This window comes from Pseudophryne corroboree, chromosome 4 (genome assembly GCF_028390025.1).
Source record: "Pseudophryne corroboree isolate aPseCor3 chromosome 4, aPseCor3.hap2, whole genome shotgun sequence".
In the NCBI taxonomy this organism is placed as follows: domain Eukaryota; kingdom Metazoa; phylum Chordata; class Amphibia; order Anura; family Myobatrachidae; genus Pseudophryne; species Pseudophryne corroboree.
The window spans coordinates 294,214,333-294,233,421 of NC_086447.1; the positions used below are offsets into that span (position 1 = coordinate 294,214,333).

Genomic DNA, 19,089 nt, shown 5'->3' on the forward strand with positions numbered 1-19,089 from the left:
TACACTGACTGGTACACCCAAGGAGTTACCAGTGCGTCCACAGCTATTGCCTGTGGATCTCTTGACCTGGCGCAATATTTGTCCAGTTTCTTGTTGAGGCGAGACGCCATCATGTCTACAATTGGTCTTTCCCAACGGTCTATTAACATGTTGAAGACTTCTGGATGTAGACCCCACTCTCCCGGATGAAGATCGTGTCTGCTGAGGAAGTCTGCTTCCCAGTTGTCCACGCCCGGGATGAACACTGCTGACAGTGCTATCACGTGATTCTCCGCCCAGCGAAGAATCTTGGCAGCTTCTGCCATTGCACTCCTGCTTCTTGTGCCGCCCTGCCTGTTTACATGGGCGACCACCGTGATGTTGTCCGACTGAATCAACACCGGCTTTCCTTGCAGGAGAAGTTCCGCCTGGCTTAGAGCATTGTAGATTGCTCTTAGTTCCAGAATGTTTATGTGAAGAGACTTTTCCAGACTCGTCCATACTCCCTGGAAGTTTCTTCCTTGTGTGACTGCTCCCCAGCCTCTCAGGCTGGCGTCCGTGGTCACCAGGATCCAATCCTGAATGCCGAATCTGCGGCCTTCTAATAGGTGAGCCTTCTGCAACCACCACAGAAGTGACACCCTTGTCTTTGGTGACAGGGTTATTTGCAGGTGCATCTGCAGATGCGACCCTGACCATTTGTCCAACAGATCCCTTTGGAATATTCTTGCATGGAATCTGCCGAATGGAATTGCTTCGTAAGAAGCCACCATTTTTCCCAGGACTCTTGTGCATTGATGTACTGACACTTTTCCTGGTTTTAGGAGGTTCCTGACCAGATCGGATAACTCCTTGGCTTTTTCCTCTGGAAGGAAAACCTTTTTCTGAACCGTGTCCAGAATCATTCCTAGGAACAGCAGACGAGTTGTCGGGATTAAATGGGATTTTGGAATATTCAGAATCCACCCGTGTTGTCTTAGCACCTCTTGAGATAGTGCTAAAGCTGTCTCCAGCTGTTCTCTGGACCTTGCCCTTATTAGGAGATCGTCCAAGTATGGGATAACTAATACGCCTTTTCTTCGAAGAAGAATCATCATCTCGGCCATTACCTTGGTAAAGACCCGAGGCGCCGTGGACAATCCGAACGGCAGCGTCTGAAACTGATAGTGACAGTTTTGAACAATGAACCTGAGGTACCCCTGGTGTGCGGGGTAAATCGGAACGTGTAGATACGCATCCTTGATGTCCAAGGATACCATAAAGTCCCCTTCTTCCAGGTTCGCTATCACTGCTCTGAGTGACTCCATCTTGAACTTGAACTTTTTTATGTAGAGGTTCAAGGACTTCAGATTTAGAATAGGCCTTACCGAGCCATCCGGCTTCGGTACCACAAATAGAGTGGAATAATACCCCTTTCCTTGTTGTAATAGGGGTACTTTGACTATCACCTGCTGAGCGTACAGCTTGTGAATGGCTTCCAACACCCTCTCCCTTTCGGAAGAGACGGTTGGTAAGGCAGACTTCAGGAAACGATGAGGAGGATCCGTCTCTAATTCCAACCTGTACCCCTGAGATATTATCTGCAGGATCCAGGGGTCTACCTGCGAGTGAGCCCACTGCGCGCTGTAATTTTTGAGACGGCCCCCCACTGTCCTGGGAAGGAGCTGCCTGTTGGTGTCTCTTCCCTCTTCCTCTGCCTCGTGGCAGATACGACAAGCCCTTTGCTCTCTTATTTTTGTAGGAGCGAAAAGGCTGCGGTTGAAAGGTCGGTGCCTTTCTCTGTTGGGGAGTGACTTGAGGTAAAAAAGTGGATTTCCCGGCAGTAGCCGTGGCCACCAAGTCTGATAGACCAACTCCAAATAACTCCTCCCCTTTATACGGCAAAACCTCCATGTGACGTTTTGAATCCGCATCGCCTGTCCACTGTCGTGTCCATAAAGCTCTTCTGGCTGAAATGGACATAGCACTCATCCGAGATGCCAGTGTGCAAATATCCCTCTGTGCATCACGCATATAGATAAATGCATCCTTTATTTGTTCTAACGACAGTAAAACATTGTCCCTATCTAGGGTATCAATATTTTCAATCAGGGATTCTGACCAAACTACTCCAGCACTGCACATCCAGGCAGTTGCTATAGCTGGTCGTAGTATAACACCTGCATGTGTGTATATATTCTTTTGAATAACTTCCATCTTTCTATCTGATGGATCCTTAAGTGCGGCCGTCTCAGGAGAGGGTAACGCCACTTGTTTGGATAAGCGTGTGAGCGCCTTGTCCACCTTAGGGGGTGTTTCCCAGCGCGCCCTAACCTCTGGCGGGAAAGGGTATAATGCCAATAACTTTTTTGAAATTATCAACTTTTTATCAGGAGCAACCCACGCTTCATCACACACGTCATTTAATTCTTCTGATTCAGGAAAAACTGTTTGTAGTTTTTTCACACCATACATAATACCCTGTTTTACGGTATCTGTAGTATCAGCTAAATGTAACGTCTCCTTCATTGCCAAAATCATATAACGTGTGGCCCTACTGGAAAATACGTTTGAATTTCTACCGTCGTCACTGGAATCAGTGCCCGTGTCTGGGTCTGTGTCGACCGACTGAGGCAAAGGGCGTTTTACAGCCCCTGACGGTGTTTGAGGCGCCTGGACAGGCATTAATTGATTGTCCGGCCGCCTCATGTCCTCAACTGACTGTTTAAGGGAAGATAAACCATCACGTAATTCCACAAATAAAGGCATCCATTCTGGTGTCGACCCCCTGGGGGGTGACATCTGCATATTTGGCAATTGCTCCGCCTCCACACCAATATCGTCCTCATACATGTCGACACCACGTACCGACACACACCGCAAACTCACAGGGAATGCTCTAATGAAGACAGGACCCACTAGCCCTTTTGGGGAGACAGAGGGAGAGTCTGCCAGCACACACCACAAAGCGCTATATATACAAGGGATATCCTTATATTAAGTGCTCCCTTATAGCTGCTTTAATATATATATATATAGCCATTAATGTGCCCCCCCTCTCTGTTTTACCCTGTTTCTGTAGTGCAGTGCAGGGGAGAGACCTGGGAGCCGTTCTGACCAGCGGAGCCGTGACAGAAAATGGCGCCGTGTGCTGAGGAGATAGGCCCCGCCCCTTTTTCGGCGGGTTCTTCTCCCGCTATTTTTCCAGTCAGGCAGGGGTTAAATATCTCCATATAGCCCCTATGGGCTATATGTGAGGTATTTTTAGCCTTGTATAAGGTTTATATTTGCCTCTCAGAGCGCCCCCCCCCAGCGCTCTGCACCCTCAGTGACTGCCCAGTGAAGTGTGCTGAGAGGAAAATGGCGCACAGCTGCAGTGCTGTGCGCTACCTTATGAAAACTGAGAAGTCTTCAGCCGCCGGTTTCCGGACCTCTTCACGCTTCAGCATCTGCAAGGGGGTCGGCGGCGCGGCTCCGGGACCGGACTCCACGGCTGGGCCTGTGTTCGATCCCTCTGGAGCTAATGGTGTCCAGTAGCCAAGCAGCAAATCCACTCTGCATGCAGGTGAGTTTACTACTTTCCCCCTAAGTCCCACGTTGCAGTGATCCTGTTGCCAGCAGGACTCACTGTAAAGAAAAAAAACCTAAACTAAACTTTCTCTAAGCAGCTCTTTAGGAGAGCCACCTAGATTGCACCCTTCTCGTTCGGGCACAAAATCTAACTGGAGTCTGGAGGAGGGTCATAGGGGGAGGAGCCAGTGCACACCACCTGACCTAGTAAAGCTTTACTTTTTTGTGCCCTGTCTCCTGCGGAGCCGCTATTCCCCATGGTCCTTTCAGGAACCCCAGCATCCACTTAGGACGATAGAGAAAGCCCATTGACAATCGACGAGAAAGCGGCACTATTATAAGTGCCTCGTCGATTGGGCAGATGTGATTGGACAGCGGATTCAGGGCTGGGTCTGCTAGTCCAATCACCCATAGGCAGAAAGATTGAGTGTTCACCTCCGTCTCCATGGCCGTCCCCCTCCTGCAGCATGTTTCCCCTCCCTCTCTGTCCGCGCCGGGCGCTGCAGAGAAGAGTCGGTGTGAGAGCTGCTCCCTCCGCCGCACACCTGCCGCATGTTCCCCCTCCAGTGTGTGTGTGTCTGCGCCAGGCGCTGCAGAGAAGAGCTGCTGTCAGAGCTGCCTCCTCCGCCGGCAAGAGCAGCTGGAGTCCGGTAAACGCTTCACCCGAAGTTGTTGTTTGTTTTTTCTCTCTCTTCTTTCCAAACTCCTGAATGCATACAGTTCTGTCCTGAGTGTATAGGTAGGCAACTCTACCACAGAGCAAATTGTGTGCCCTCTCTCCTCTACGGGTACGGCCTATTGGATTCTACTAGACAAGTGGACGTGACCGGCGTGGGATGTAGGTAAGTATGTGTGTGTGTAAGTGTGTTTTAATAAATTTTTACTTTCACGGTGTGTGTGTGTGTGTGTGTTGTGTTTTTATTTGGGTATTTTTTGTTGTTGCAGAACTACAGGTACCAGCGGGCCCATTATTTCCCCGCATGCTGATACTTGAGGTTCCCTAAGTACCAGCAAGCAGGGGAGGCTTGCTGGGCCTTGTAGTTTCACAACAAAAAACAATATTCTTTTTTTTACACACATGGCTATCAGCCCGTCACCCACTGCCCAGGGGTGCTGGGGACAGCCTCGGGCTTCACCCCTGGCCCTTGGGTGCCTGGAGGGGGGGACCCCTTGATTTAAGAGTCCCCACTCCTCCAGGGAACCCTGGCCAGGGGTGACTAGTTGGGGGGGTAATGCCACGGCCGCAGGGACCTACATAAATGTGTCCCCCGGCTGTGGCATTATGTCCCTGGCTAGTGGAGCTCGGTGCTGGTTTTAAAAATACGGGGGACCCCTACATCTTTTGTCCCCCGTATTTTTGGAACCAGGACCGGACTAAGAGCCCGGTGCTGGTTGTCTAAATACGGGGAACCCCTGTCCAATTTTCCCCCAGTATTTAAACAACCAGGACCGGCTCAAAGAGCCCGAGGCTGGTTATGCTTAGGAGGGGGGATCCCACGCAATTCTTTTTTTAACTTTTTACCCATTCACACTTTTTTCCACAGATAAGCATGCACGGATCTCACTGATCCGTGCATGACTATCACAACACGCCAGCAAAAAGCAGGTCTATTTGAAAGCTCCATTTTTTTTACGAATTCCATGCTTTCCCAGCAGTGTTTGTCTGTTGTCGGCAGTGATTGAGAATACAAATTCTTAGTAAATTACCGAGTTCTATTAAATAACAGCTGTGTTTGACCGATGGTCCATTGATTCGTATGTGAGTGGTCGGCAGTGTATCTCAATACGAATAGCCCCAACACTGCCGAGATTTGCATTTAGTAAATCCCCAAGATCACACTTAGAAAAAAAAAGCCAACTCGAATGAAATCGGGACCTTAGTAAATATACCCCAGTCAGTCCAGTCTGGCCAGAGGGGGAGAGGGGCCACGATCCCCCGCTTCTCCCCTCTTCTCTCACTCTCTCTCTCCCGACCCCGGATTACTGTTCAGGCTGCTCTTGTCACCGGCGATCCCCGCAGTTCTAGGCCCAGGTCCATGTAAGTAAATTCACTGTCTGTTCCCATCACCCTTTACTTCTCTCTTTTACATTCTCACCCGCTGCCACTGCTGTTACCCTTTCCCTGGCATCACCCTCTCTCTGTCACCCACTACAGCCACCCTTTCCCCGGCATCACCCACTGCTGTCACCCTCTCCCTGGCGTCACCCTCTCCCTGGCATCACCCATTGCTGCTACCCTCTCCCTGGCGTCACCCACTGCTGTCACCCTCTCACTGGCGTCACCCTCTACCTGGCGTCACCCTCGCTGTCACCCCCTCCCTGGCATCACCCTCCCCGTCACCCTCTCCATGGCATCACCCATTGCTGCCACCCTCTCCCTGGCATCACCCACTACTGTCACCCTCTCCCTGGCATCACCCTCCCCGTCACCTTCTTCCTGGCATTACCCACTGCTGTCACCCTCTCCCTGGCGTCAAGCTCTTCCTGGCGTCATGCTTTTCCTGTCACTCACTCCCTGTCACCCACTGCTGTCACCCTCTCTCTGGCGTCACCCTCTGCTGGCTATTTTGTTATCCAGGACTTCTATTAACTAAATAGCGCCGCATCCACAGTGCTATTAAGTTAATGGAAGCCCTGGACAACAAAATTGCATTCATGTCCTCCTCCCACTCCCTTCCCAGTCCCAAACACTAATTTTTATTTCTCATACCTCCTAGAGGATGCTGGGGACTCCAAATGGACCATGGGGTATAGACGGGATCCGCAGGAGACATGGGCACTTTAAGACTTTAAAAGGGGTGTGAACTGGCTCCTCCCTCTATGCCCCTCCTCCAGACTCCAGTTAGATTCTGTGCCCAGAGAGACTGGACACAAAACAGGGGAGCTCTCCTGAGTTTCTCTGAAAAGACTTTTGTTAGGTTTATTATTTTCAGGGAGCACTGCTGGTAACAGGCTCCCTGCATCGTGGGACTGAGGGGAGAGAAGCAGACCTACTTCTGTGAGTTCAAAGGCTCTGCTTCTTAGGCTACTGGACACCATTAGCTCCAGAGGGTCTGATCACTTGGTATATCCTAGCTGCTCGTTCCTAGAGCCGCGCCGTCGCCCCCCTCACAGAGCCAGAAGAAAGAAGCCGGGTGAGTAAAAGAAGCAAAGAAGACTTCATAAAGACGGCAGAAGACTTCACTGTCTCGGAGGTACCGCGCAGCGGTCGCGCTGCGCGCCATTGCTCCCACACACAAGCAGCACTACAAGGGTGCAGGGCGCAGGGGGGGGGGGGGGGCGCCCTGGGCAGCAATAAAACCTCCATATCAGGCTGGCACAAGAGGTTTACAGTGCATAGGCACTGTATACAAACCCCCGCCAGGGTAAAAAAGCTAAAAAATAGCGGGGCTGAAGCGCGCCATTAAGGGGGCGTGGCTTAGCCCTCACAGCTCTACACAGCGCCATTTTCTCCTCACAGAGACACTGGCCCTGCCAAAAGCACTGCTGATGATATCACAGTGAAAAACAAGGGGGGGCACAGTGGTTTAGTGTGTTATATGTATAAGAAAAGCACAATATATAAGGAATATGGTGTAATAGAGCTGAAAAACGTCTTCTGTGTTTCCCTGACATAAAATAATCAGTGTAATGTCGGTGGGTGGTTAGTACATGTGTGTCGGCATGTCTACGGCTGAGTACTCTGTCAAAAATGTCTCAGTCGGCACCGCTGACGCCTGATGCTACTTGGTTCATGACAATACGTATCAACATGTCAGTAGATGTATAGCTTTCACAAGAGAAAACTATATGGGACATACAGACGTGTGTGGGTGACCTTGTCGGCACCAACAAATCTGACTGGGTAAACATTGCATGATACTGTGATGCTTTTCCAAAAGGCTATACCTGTATGTATATATATATATATCTATATCTATATATATATATATATATATATATATATATATATATATGTATGTATGTATGGTACGGTTGCACAGACGTAGTAATATCTGTGGAGGGTGTATTATTCTTATTAGATATTTCCCTCAGACCCCTCGGGGTCGCAAAAATTTTATTTTGCCCAGTTGCTACTCCCGGATATCGACACGAATAATAATTCTTATGTCGACCATAAAGTTTCCTGATTAGATCCACAAATCAGCATTCAGTACATGTTTCACACACATTAAGAACGTATTAACGTCACTAGGTATATATATCTATATATATATATATATATAGATATATATATATGAGTTATATATATATATATACAGTGATATGTGTGTATATATGTGTATATAAATGGGCAAATTTATATATATATATATATATATATAAACTTTATAATGAATGCTGAAGTAAAGTTATTCCTTTTCATGTGCTGGTCGCTCTGTTGAAATACTCTAGGTCAGCCGTGATAAGATGGCTTCGAATCCTCACAAGGTGGCCGAGTGTTATTCTTTTCCCGCCGTGGATAGAATAAAGTGAGTCAACCCCTGCCCGGCATGGGGCCCTGTCACAGAGGATCTTATACAGGAAGCTAAGTGATATTTTAATTATATATGTTGATTATACTTGCATTACATGCGCATGGGGGAGTGCTTGTATTCGGAAATGGTCGGTTACTTTGTCATCCGATACAATTACCCTGGGAAGAGATGGGATACTCCTTAAGTTGGGAGAATTCATCCTATGTTTCTGCCAGGTCCACTGCAGGATGTTGGGACTATCTTGCAGGAGCCCACACCGGTGGGCCCGCGTCTGAAACTCTTCAGTCAACCCTGGAAAGCACATGGACCAGTGAGTTAAGGATAGCATCCCTGGGGGAACATACGGGAGTGGTCCAGACGTTTCCCCTCAACGATTTTTTCAAATAGACCTTACAGAGTCTCCTCCGGACAGGGAGGTAGTATGTGACACAATACGAGAGTTGTGTCAGGATCAGGTCATTGTCCGGCTGTCCCGGTCACAAAAAAAAAAAGCAGCTGTTCTTCAAGCTTTTTTGTCTTTCCAAGACCGGACGGTTCGAGCCCTTTCGAATCCTATATCTGAAATCTCAAAATTTCTACTCGAGTTCCATGAGGGAATCTCTCATGGCAGGTTTCTCCACTCTGAAAAAGGAGACAGGAGGTGTAATTACGGTTTCTTCCGCGTTAGGCTTACATGATGTTCCGATTCAGGATTGGCATTTCGCCAGAGTGATGGCGGTATGAGGGGTTTTTCCTTCGAGGGTAAGGAGTCAGAAGTATTCTGTACTGGTTCGCTCTCCAGATTACGGAGAGATCATGAAGCAAAATGGTGAAAAACCTTGCATTCTCCCTGACAGTTCTCAGAACTTAGCGGAATACCGGTTGGTACCTACAAAGTGGGGGTCGGTTTGACCAATATTAATTTCTTCCAGTGGAAAGAGCTCTGATGATTCAGAGGCTGGTCAGACCTGCAACAATGTCAATCCATCAATACATTCAGTTACTTGAATGGGGTTGTGGCCTACGAGGCCATTAAGTGGCTAGCTTGCATGCCAGAGTTTTAGCAGAATTTGTTGGATGAGTGGTCCGGTTCTGCCTGGGATAATCATGATTTTAAGACCAGAATATCACTCCCGTGGCGGCGGCGTGATTCTCCCCAAGGACGGGTGTCAAGTCAGGATACTGGACATCCCATTAACGGTCTAGAGTTAAGGGCCGTTTATATCAGTTTTCTACAAACAAAAACCGAAGAGGAAATGGCAGAAGCCAGAAAGATTTTCCGCTGAGCGATGAAAACGTTTATGCGCTCTGTCAGAGACGTTCGTTCCAAGAGTGGACAACTGGGAAGCAGTCTTCCTCGGCGGACACGTTCTCCATTCAGGAGAGTGGAGTCTTCATGAAGCGGTTTTCACAGAAGTTACATGTTTTGGGGAATTCCGCATATAGACAAGATGGCGTCTCGCCTCGACAAGAAACTTGGGAGATTTTGTTAAGGGTCGAGGGTCCCTTAAGTTAGCGGTGGACGCCCTAGTGACACCGTGGGTGTTTTCGGTCGGTCTATGTGTTCCCTCCACTTCCAATCTTTCTAAAGAGGCTAAAAGATCATAAGAAGAAAAAGGTTCAGGTGATCCTCATTCTTTCAGACTGTTCAAGCAGGGCTGGTATCCGGACCTTCAGGGATTACTCATAGGAGATCCCTGATCTATTCCTCTGCGAGAGGGTCAGTTACAGCAAGGGCCGTGTGGATTCCAAGGCTTACCGCGGGTTCCATTGACTGCTTGGAGGTTGAATGCCGGATCCCAACCTCAAAGGGTATTCCCAGTGAAGTCATCCCTACTCTTCTTCAGGCAGAAAGAAGTAACGTTGAAACTTTACCACCAATTCTGGGGAAAGTATGTGTCTTGGTGTGAATCCAAGAAAGTTCCTACGGAAGAATTCCAATTGGGTCGTTTTCTCCATTCCTTCCTTACAAGATCGTGTGGATGCAGGTCTTAAGTTGGACTCGATTCAGGTTCAGGTTCAGCCTTATCGGGTTTCTTCCAAAATCAATTGGCCCCCTTTCCAGAGGTTCACACTTTCGTAAAAGGAGTGTTACGCATCCATCCTCCCTTGTGCCCTGTGGCATCATGGGATCTTAACGTGCGTTGCAGCTCCTGCAGTCTCATTGGTTGGACTTTTCAATATGGTTGAGTGGACATTCCTCACTTGGAAAGTGGTCATGCGGTTGGCCTTGTCATCCGCAAGGCAGGTGTCTAAATTAGCGGCTTTGTCTCACAAGAGCCCCTATTTAATCTTCCATGAAGATAGAGCAGAGTACTCGTCAGCGTTTTCTGCTAAATCTGTGATTTAATCGTTTCACATGAACCAACCTATTGTGGTGCCGGTGGCCACTGCCGCCAGGGCGACATCGATGTATCTCGATATGGTCTAAGTTTGAAAATTTATGTTGCCAAAATGGCTCAGATTAGGAAAACAGGCACTCTGTTTATCCTGTATGCTCCCAACAAGATTGGGGCTCCTGCTTTCAAAGCAGAACTATTGCGTGCTCGGTCTGTGGTACGACTCAGCAGGCTCATTAGGCAGCTGGATTGCCGTTGCCGAGATCGGTGAAGGCCCATTCTACCAGAATGGTGGGCATGTTCTGGGCGGCTAACCGTGGGGTCTTGGCATTCTTGATTTGCCGAGCGGCTCCTTGATAGGGTTCAAACACCTTTATGAAGTTTTACAAGTTTGATACCCTGGTGGGTATGGACCTCATTTTTGGTCAATCGGTGCTGCAGAGTCATCCGCACTCTCCCGCCCGTTCTGGAGCTTTGGTATAATCCCCATGGTCCATTTGGAGTCCCCAGCATCCTCTAGGACGTATCAGAAAATAGGATTTTAATACCTACCGGTAATATCACTGACCTGGTTTGGGAGTGTTGTGGACTCGGGGCTTCTTCCGATGACCGGGAAGAGGAACCGCCACTGGGTCGTAGTAGAGATGGCCGGATGTAGGTCTTCCTCATGCAGAACTAAGACGGCAGGCGGGAGGCCCAGAGGAATTCTTGTAGGTCTCCTGTAAGACAAGACTTGTAGAAATAATGAAGGCTGGGGTACTGAGATATTGGAGACACTGTGGTATTGAAGGCACTGAGGTACTGGGAGTACAGGGAGTGCTGGGAGACCCTTGGAGGCACGGAGGTGTTTGGAGGCACGGAGGTGCTTGGAGGCACGGAGGTGTTTGGAGACACCGAGGTGTTTGGAGGGACGAGGTGCTTGGAGGCACGAGGTGCTTGGAGACACGGAGGTAACTGGAGGCACGGAGGTGCTTTGAGGCGCGGAGGTGCTTGGAGGCACGGGGTGCTTGGAGGCACGAGGTGCTTGGAGGCACGGAGGTGCTTGGAGGCACGGAGGTAACTGGAGGCACGGAGGTAACTGGAGGCACGGAGGTAACTGGAGGCACGGAGGTGCTTGAGGCGCGGAGGTGCTTGGAGGCACGAGGTGCTTGGAGGCACGAGGTGCTTGGAGGCACGGAGGTGCTTGGAGGCACGGAGGTGCTTGGAGGCACGAGGTGCTTGGAGACACGGAGGTAACTGGAGGCACGGAGGTGCTTGTAGGCACAGGATGCTTGGAAGCACAGGTTGCTTGTAGGCACAGGATGCTTGGAAGCACAGGTTGCTTGTAGGCACAGGATGCTTGGAAGCACAGGATGCTTGCAGGGACAGGATGCTTGGAAGCACAGGATGCTTGCAGGGACAGGATGCTTGGAAGCACAGGATGCTTGCAGGGACAGGATGCTTGGAAGCACAGGATGCTTGCAGGGACAGGATGCTTGGAAGCACAGGATGCTTGCAGGGACGAGGGAGCTCTGGATCATAGCTTCCACAGGAGAAACGAAGATACTCAGGCATCGGATCTCTGCCTGGTATCTGATTTTAAATTCCCCGCCCTAGCCTGATTGGCGGAGCAGGCAGGTGACGTCAGACCTGCTCCGCCTCCTTGCCCTTGCTTGTGATGGCGGCGCCCTTGCTTCCGGGAAGCCGCCGGAGAGCAGCGCCGACCCGCCGCTGAAGCCGGAGACTGACAGGGGAAGAGAGGCGCCGGGCAGACCAGGCCACCCGCAGGGACAAGCGCGGTCGCCGCTGCCCGAGGTTCGTGACAGTACCCCCTCCTCCAGGAGTGGCCCCTGGACACTTCCCGGGCTTAGTCGGATGTCTGGAGTGGAAGATCCGAATCAGACGAGGAGCCGTTACTTCAGTAGCCCCAATCCAACTTCTCTCCTCAGGTCCATAACCCTTCCAGTCCACCAAGTACTGTAATTTTTTATGAAGATAACGAGAGTCCAGAATAGCTTTGATTTCAAACTCCGCTCCAGCTTCTGCCACTACGGACGTTGGCCTTGGGAGTGCTGAGTGGAATCGATTCAGTATGAGGGGACGGAGTAGAGAAACATGGAAGGCGTTAGGTATGCGAAGATGGGCAGGCAAACCCAGTTTACAGACCACAGGATTTAAGACTTGTAGCACAGGGTAAGGACCGATGAACCTTGGAGCGAATTTCATGGTGGGCACCTTCAACCGGAGATTCCGTGTGGACAGCCATACCCTGTCCCCAACTTTATATTGAGGTGCGGCTTGCCGTTTCTTATCTGCAAAGAACTTGTACCGAACAGAAACCTGCTTAAGATTAGCATGAACCTTTCTCCAAATTTGTCCAAAGTGTCGTAGAGTGGACGCTACAGCAGGAACCTCTATTATCGGAAGGCTTGGAAATTCCGGAACACGGGGATGGAACCCGTAGTTGACGAAAAATGGTGATTCCCCAGTGGAAGAATGAAACAAATGGTTATGGGCAAACTCCGCCCAAGGCAACAACTCCACCCAGTTGTCCTGTGAAGGAGAGAGATACAACCGAAGAAAAGTCTCTAGATCTTGATTGACTCGTTCCGTTTGTCCATTTGTTTGGGGATGATAAGCCGACGAAAACTTAAGTTTAATGTGTAGAGTTGAACAAAGGGCTTTCCAAAACCTGGCGGTGAACTGTACTCCACGGTCAGAAACAATCTCTTGTGGCAACCCATGCAAACGAAAATGTTCTCGGATAAACAATAGAGCCAGTTTCGGTGCTGTCGGAAGACCAGTCAAGGGCACAAAGTGTGCCATCTTCGAAAAACGGTCAACGATAACCCAAACGGTGTTGCAACCCTTGGAACAGGGCAAGTCAGTGATGAAGTCCATGGAAATGTGAGTCCAGGGTCTCACAGGGATAGGCAGAGGACGAAGTAACCCTGCAGGAGGCAGACGAGGAGATTTATGTTGTGTACATTGGGGACATGAATTAACGCAATCTTGTACATCCTTCCTCATGGTGTTCCACCAGTAAGACCTTTGCAGAAACTTGTACATCTTCTGAGCGCCGGGATGACCGGAAAACTTGGAGTTATGGACCCACCGTAGTATTCCTGGGCGGAATCTAGCTGGTACGGACATTCTTCCAGGAGGAGGAGCTGGAGTAGTTAAAGCAGCAGAGACAGAAACTGGATTCAGAATTAAACCCCGCTCCGGAGGTTCATCCTCGTCTGTGGGAACCTGTGAACGGGAAAGCGCATCTGCTTTAATATTGAGAGTCCCGGCACGGTACTTGATAATGAACGAGAATCGGGAAAAGAAAAGTGCCCATCTCGCCTGGCGAGGATTCAAACATTGTGCGGATTTGATGTACAGTAAATTCTTGTGATCCGTGTAGATGGTAAACACATGTTTAGCCCCTTCTAGAAGATATCTCCATTCTTCCAAGGCAGATTTGATTGCCAAGAGTTCCTGGTCTCCAATAGAGTAATTTCGTTCGGCTGGAGAGAATTTACGAGAGTGGAAGCCACACGGATGTAATTTCTTATCAGAGGAATGCTGGGAGAGGACAGCCCCCACCCCGACTGAAGATGCATCAACTTCTAAGAAGAAGGGTTCCTCGAAATTTGGTTGTTGGAGAACTGGAGCCGTCGTGAAAGCTAACTTTAAGCGAGAAAAAGCTACAATGGCTTCCGGAGGCCACAAACTAGGATTAGAACCCTTTCTCGTCAGGGCAGTAATGGGTGCAACAATGGTGGAGAAACCTTTAATGAATTTCCTGTAGTAGTTCGCAAAGCCCAGGAACCTTTGTATTGCTTTCAGGGAAAGAGGCTGAGTCCAATCACGAATGGCCGACAACTTTTCCGGATCCATGCGAAGCTCCGTCCCCGAGATGACATAACCGAGGAACGGAATAGATGTTACTTCAAAGGTACATTTGGAAAGCTTGGCGTAGAGATGATTCTCTTGTAAACGGTGTAGCACCTCTTTGACTTGAGTCCTGTGTTCGACAAGATTCTTGGAAAAAATCAGTATGTCGTCCAGATATACCACAACGCTCTGATACAGCATATCACGAAAGATTTCGTTGACGAATCCCTGGAAAACCGCGGGAGCATTACTAAGACCAAACGGCATCACCAAGTATTCGTAATGCCCATCTCGGGTATTAAAGGCAGTCTTCCATTCATCCCCCTCTCGGATGCGTATAAGATTATAAGCTCCTCTCAAGTCGAGTTTTGAAAAAATGCGGGCACCACGAACCCTATCAAATAACTCTGTGATTAGTGGCAAGGGGTATTTATTCTTAATAGTAATGTCGTTTAGGCCGCGGTAGTCGATGCATGGTCTCAACCCCCCGTCCTTTTTCTTCACGAAAAAGAAGCCTGCACCAGCAGGGGAGGAAGAGGGGCGAATGAATCCCTTGAGCATATTGGACTTAATATACTCCGACATGGCTTGAGTCTCGGGAAGAGACAGAGGATATGTGCGACCACGAGGTGGCGTCTTCCCTGGGACAAGGTCAATAGGGCAGTCCCAAGGCCTGTGAGGTGGTAACAGGTCAGCAGCTTGTTCCGAAAATACGTCCTTGTACCCTTGATATGCCTCCGGAATGTGCTCTTCATCCGTTTTGGAGGTAACACGGAGCGGACAAACAGGAGTAAGACAATTAGTGTGACAAAAGGAACTCCAGGACAGAATTTGTGACGACTTCCAATCGATGTGGGGGTTATGACTTTTCAGCCAAGGCATTCCAAGAACCAGATCATGGGGCATTTCTGGGATTACCAAGAGTTCCAAATCTTCCTGATGTAGAGCCCCGACCCGCAGCTTAACTGGCCCCGTGCGCCACATTATGAGACCTTTGGAAATTCTAGTCCCGTTGATAGCCGTCAGTGAAATTGGCCGCTCGATAGGCCGTAACTTTAAACCCAAACTTTGGGCACAGAAGGAAGAAACGAAGTTCCCTGCAGCTCCGGAATCCAATAGGGCTTCACAAGACCTGGAGACTGAATTGGAGACTAGAGTTACTGGAAGCAAGCAGTCCGAAGTTGGAGAAGCTTTTGTCGTAACTCCCAGCTTGACTCCTCCGGAACAAGCTAGGTCTGCCCGTTTCCCGGACGGACTTTACAAGATTTAAGAAAATGATCTGCGGCTCCACAGTAAAGGCAGAGTTTACCCTCACGACGACGCTGTCGTTCTTCCGGAGACAGTCGGGAGCGGTTAATTTGCATGGGCTCATCTGAGCTAGGTGAGGCCACCGGCCTAGGAGTAGGATTCCGGAACCTGGAACGATCCGAACGGTTACGTTCTCTTCCACGCTCCTGCATCCGAAGATCCACCTTGACGCAAAGGGAAATCAAATCTTCTAATGGATCCGGCAGATCTCTAGTAACCAGCTCGTCTTTCAGCCGGTCGGAAAGACCGTTCCAGAAGGCAGCTCTCAGGGCATCATTATTCCAGCGTAGTTCGGAAGCAATGGTCTGGAAATGAACCACGTACTGGCCCACGGAACGGGCGCCCTGCCGAACACGGAGCAAATCGGAAGAAGCAGTGGTCATTCTGCCGGGCTCGTCGAAAATCCTTCGAAAGGACGAGATGAAGTTGGTGTAGTTGGAAACCATGGGATCAGATCGTTCCCATAATGGAGACACCCAATCCAAAGCAGAACCTTCCAACAGAGAAATAATATATGCTACCTTGGACCGGTCTGTAGGAAAGTTGTGTGCAAGTAGCTCGAAATGTACCTCGCACTGGTTCAAGAAACCACGACAATTTTTGGGATTCCCATTATAGCGGGACGGAGTAGGCAACTGAAGGCGTGGAGTGACACCGGCCGATGGTTGAACATTGCTGGCAACGGCAACTGGTGCGACTGCTGGAACAGGAGCCGGAATTACTGAGGCCAGAGACGCCTGAATCTGATCCAGACGCCCGGACAACTGCTGGAGGTACTGCATCACCTGACCTTGTGCTGCTTCCTGACTTTGCACTCGAGAAGCCAGGTTCTGGATGGCACTAGAGTCCGTGTTCCGATCCCCCGAGTCCATGGGGCCTGAGTATACTATCACTGACCTGGTTTGGGAGTGTTGTGGACTCGGGGCTTCTTCCGATGACCGGGAAGAGGAACCGCCACTGGGTCGTAGTAGAGATGGCCGGATGTAGGTCTTCCTCATGCAGAACTAAGACGGCAGGCGGGAGGCCCAGAGGAATTCTTGTAGGTCTCCTGTAAGACAAGACTTGTAGAAATAATGAAGGCTGGGGTACTGAGATATTGGAGACACTGTGGTATTGAAGGCACTGAGGTACTGGGAGTACAGGGAGTGCTGGGAGACCCTTGGAGGCACGGAGGTGTTTGGAGGCACGGAGGTGCTTGGAGGCACGGAGGTGTTTGGAGACACCGAGGTGTTTGGAGGGACGAGGTGCTTGGAGGCACGAGGTGCTTGGAGACACGGAGGTAACTGGAGGCACGGAGGTGCTTTGAGGCGCGGAGGTGCTTGGAGGCACGGGGTGCTTGGAGGCACGAGGTGCTTGGAGGCACGGAGGTGCTTGGAGGCACGGAGGTAACTGGAGGCACGGAGGTAACTGGAGGCACGGAGGTAACTGGAGGCACGGAGGTGCTTGAGGCGCGGAGGTGCTTGGAGGCACGAGGTGCTTGGAGGCACGAGGTGCTTGGAGGCACGGAGGTGCTTGGAGGCACGGAGGTGCTTGGAGGCACGGGGTGCTTGGAGACACGGAGGTAACTGGAGGCACGGAGGTGCTTGTAGGCACAGGATGCTTGGAAGCACAGGTTGCTTGTAGGCACAGGATGCTTGGAAGCACAGGTTGCTTGTAGGCACAGGATGCTTGGAAGCACAGGATGCTTGCAGGGACAGGATGCTTGGAAGCACAGGATGCTTGCAGGGACAGGATGCTTGGAAGCACAGGATGCTTGCAGGGACAGGATGCTTGGAAGCACAGGATGCTTGCAGGGACAGGATGCTTGGAAGCACAGGATGCTTGCAGGGACGAGGGAGCTCTGGATCATAGCTTCCACAGGAGAAACGAAGATACTCAGGCATCGGATCTCTGCCTGGTATCTGATTTTAAATTCCCCGCCCTAGCCTGATTGGCGGAGCAGGCAGGTGACGTCAGACCTGCTCCGCCTCCTTGCCCTTGCTTGTGATGGCGGCGCCCTTGCTTCCGGGAAGCCGCCGGAGAGCAGCGCCGACCCGCCGCTGAAGCCGGAGACTGACAGGGGAAGAGAGGCGCCGGGCAGACCAGGCCACCCGCAGGGACAAGCGCGGTCGCCGCTGCCCGAGGTTCGTGACAGGTAAATCCTTTTCTCTTAGTCCGTAGAGGATGCTGGGCGCCCGTCCCAGTGCGTACTGTATCTGCAGTTATTAGTTGGGTTACACACATGCTGTGTTTCTTTTCAGTCAGCCTATTGCTGAAGTTTTTCCATGGCATAGGTCATGCTATTATTGGTGATGTGTACACACAAGCAGAGCCGGCCCTAACCAATATGATGCCCTAGGCAAGATTTTGGCTGGTGCCCCCTAGCACCATCGCTAGTTCCACCATTGACCCTGCACCCCTTTCACAGCACCATCACCCCCCACCCATAGCAGTCCTTTTTTTTTGTTTTCCTACCCCCTGTAATTTAAATAAGAACAGTGTGCACATTCGGCGCACAACCCAAAAAGGTATGTGTTTTTGCTGGCAGGGGGCATGTGCACACAATAGTACCCCCAATTCAAATTATGCCTCAGAGTAGTGCAACTTTATTCACAATTTATCATGCAGTAGTGTCCCTTATTCACATAACATCACACAGTAGTACCACTTTACCTTATATATGTTACTCCTCACTCCTCACAGTAATGTCCCTCATTCACATAACATCATATTGAATTGCTCCTTATTCACATTACACCACACCATATTGCTTTTTATTCTCATTACACCACACCATATTTCTCCTTATTCACATCATACCACACCATATTGCTCTTTATTCACATTAGTATACACAGTAGTGCCCTTTTTATACGTTATGCCATACAGTAGAGCACCTTACTGTCATTTTTTATTCCGCTGGGGTGTCACTTTACAAAGAAAACGAAACAAAGAAAAAAACTCACATTGACCTTTTCCTGTGTTGACCTTTTTCCCATGTCGACTTTCTGTATCTGTATTTTGACCTTTTGGGTTGAACCTAGACACTGTCAAACTTTTTCAGGTTGACCCAATGATCCACACGCACATTTGACACACCCTGTATTATAATACTATCATATCATTGTGCGGAGAGCTTGTCAGGAGGTATTTCTAGACCCAGATGCTTTCCTTTACTCATGATCTCCAGTGATGGTGTCAGCGGTCTGCTCACGTGTCACAGAGCAACAGTTGCTCCACAAACGTCTAGGGGAAGATTATAATTGAGATTTTTTTTCATTCAGTATTATTAATAAACCTATCCCCTTGTGTATTTATGACCCAAGTGTATATAACCACTTCTGAACCCACAGCCTGTTAACGACAGCCAATTCCTGTGAAGGAAGAAATGTGTCTGCGGCCACCATGAAAGTATTTATAGAGGATAAATTATGAACAAAACTGTATAAATTTTTTTTTTTTTTTTAAATCTATTTTGGTCTAGAAATAAACATTCTTCAGACGTTTCAGCTTCAGCTGCTGCCACAATAAATTCGTGAGGTCAGAGCATGACATTTCTCTAAACAAGTTCCAGAGACGGCATTCTTCAAGTGGGCAGTAGGCATAACTACCAGCAT

The 19,089-nt window shown here is 49.6% G+C and overlaps 1 protein-coding gene and 1 long non-coding RNA gene across 2 annotated transcripts in view; one reads left to right on the top strand and one right to left on the bottom strand.

Moving 5' to 3' along the window:
* LOC134909397 (uncharacterized) overlaps nt 1-18,674 on the bottom strand; it is an 83,347-nt gene extending 64,673 nt beyond the window's left edge. Inside the window, exon 1 of the long non-coding RNA XR_010175912.1 lies at nt 18,439-18,674. This is a non-coding gene — a long non-coding RNA (uncharacterized LOC134909397). The remainder of the gene's footprint in view (nt 1-18,438) is intronic.
* Nucleotides 1-19,089, top strand: part of MYNN (myoneurin) — a 99,417-nt gene that overhangs the window by 18,589 nt on the left and 61,739 nt on the right. The gene's annotated exons all lie outside the window — the stretch shown is intronic.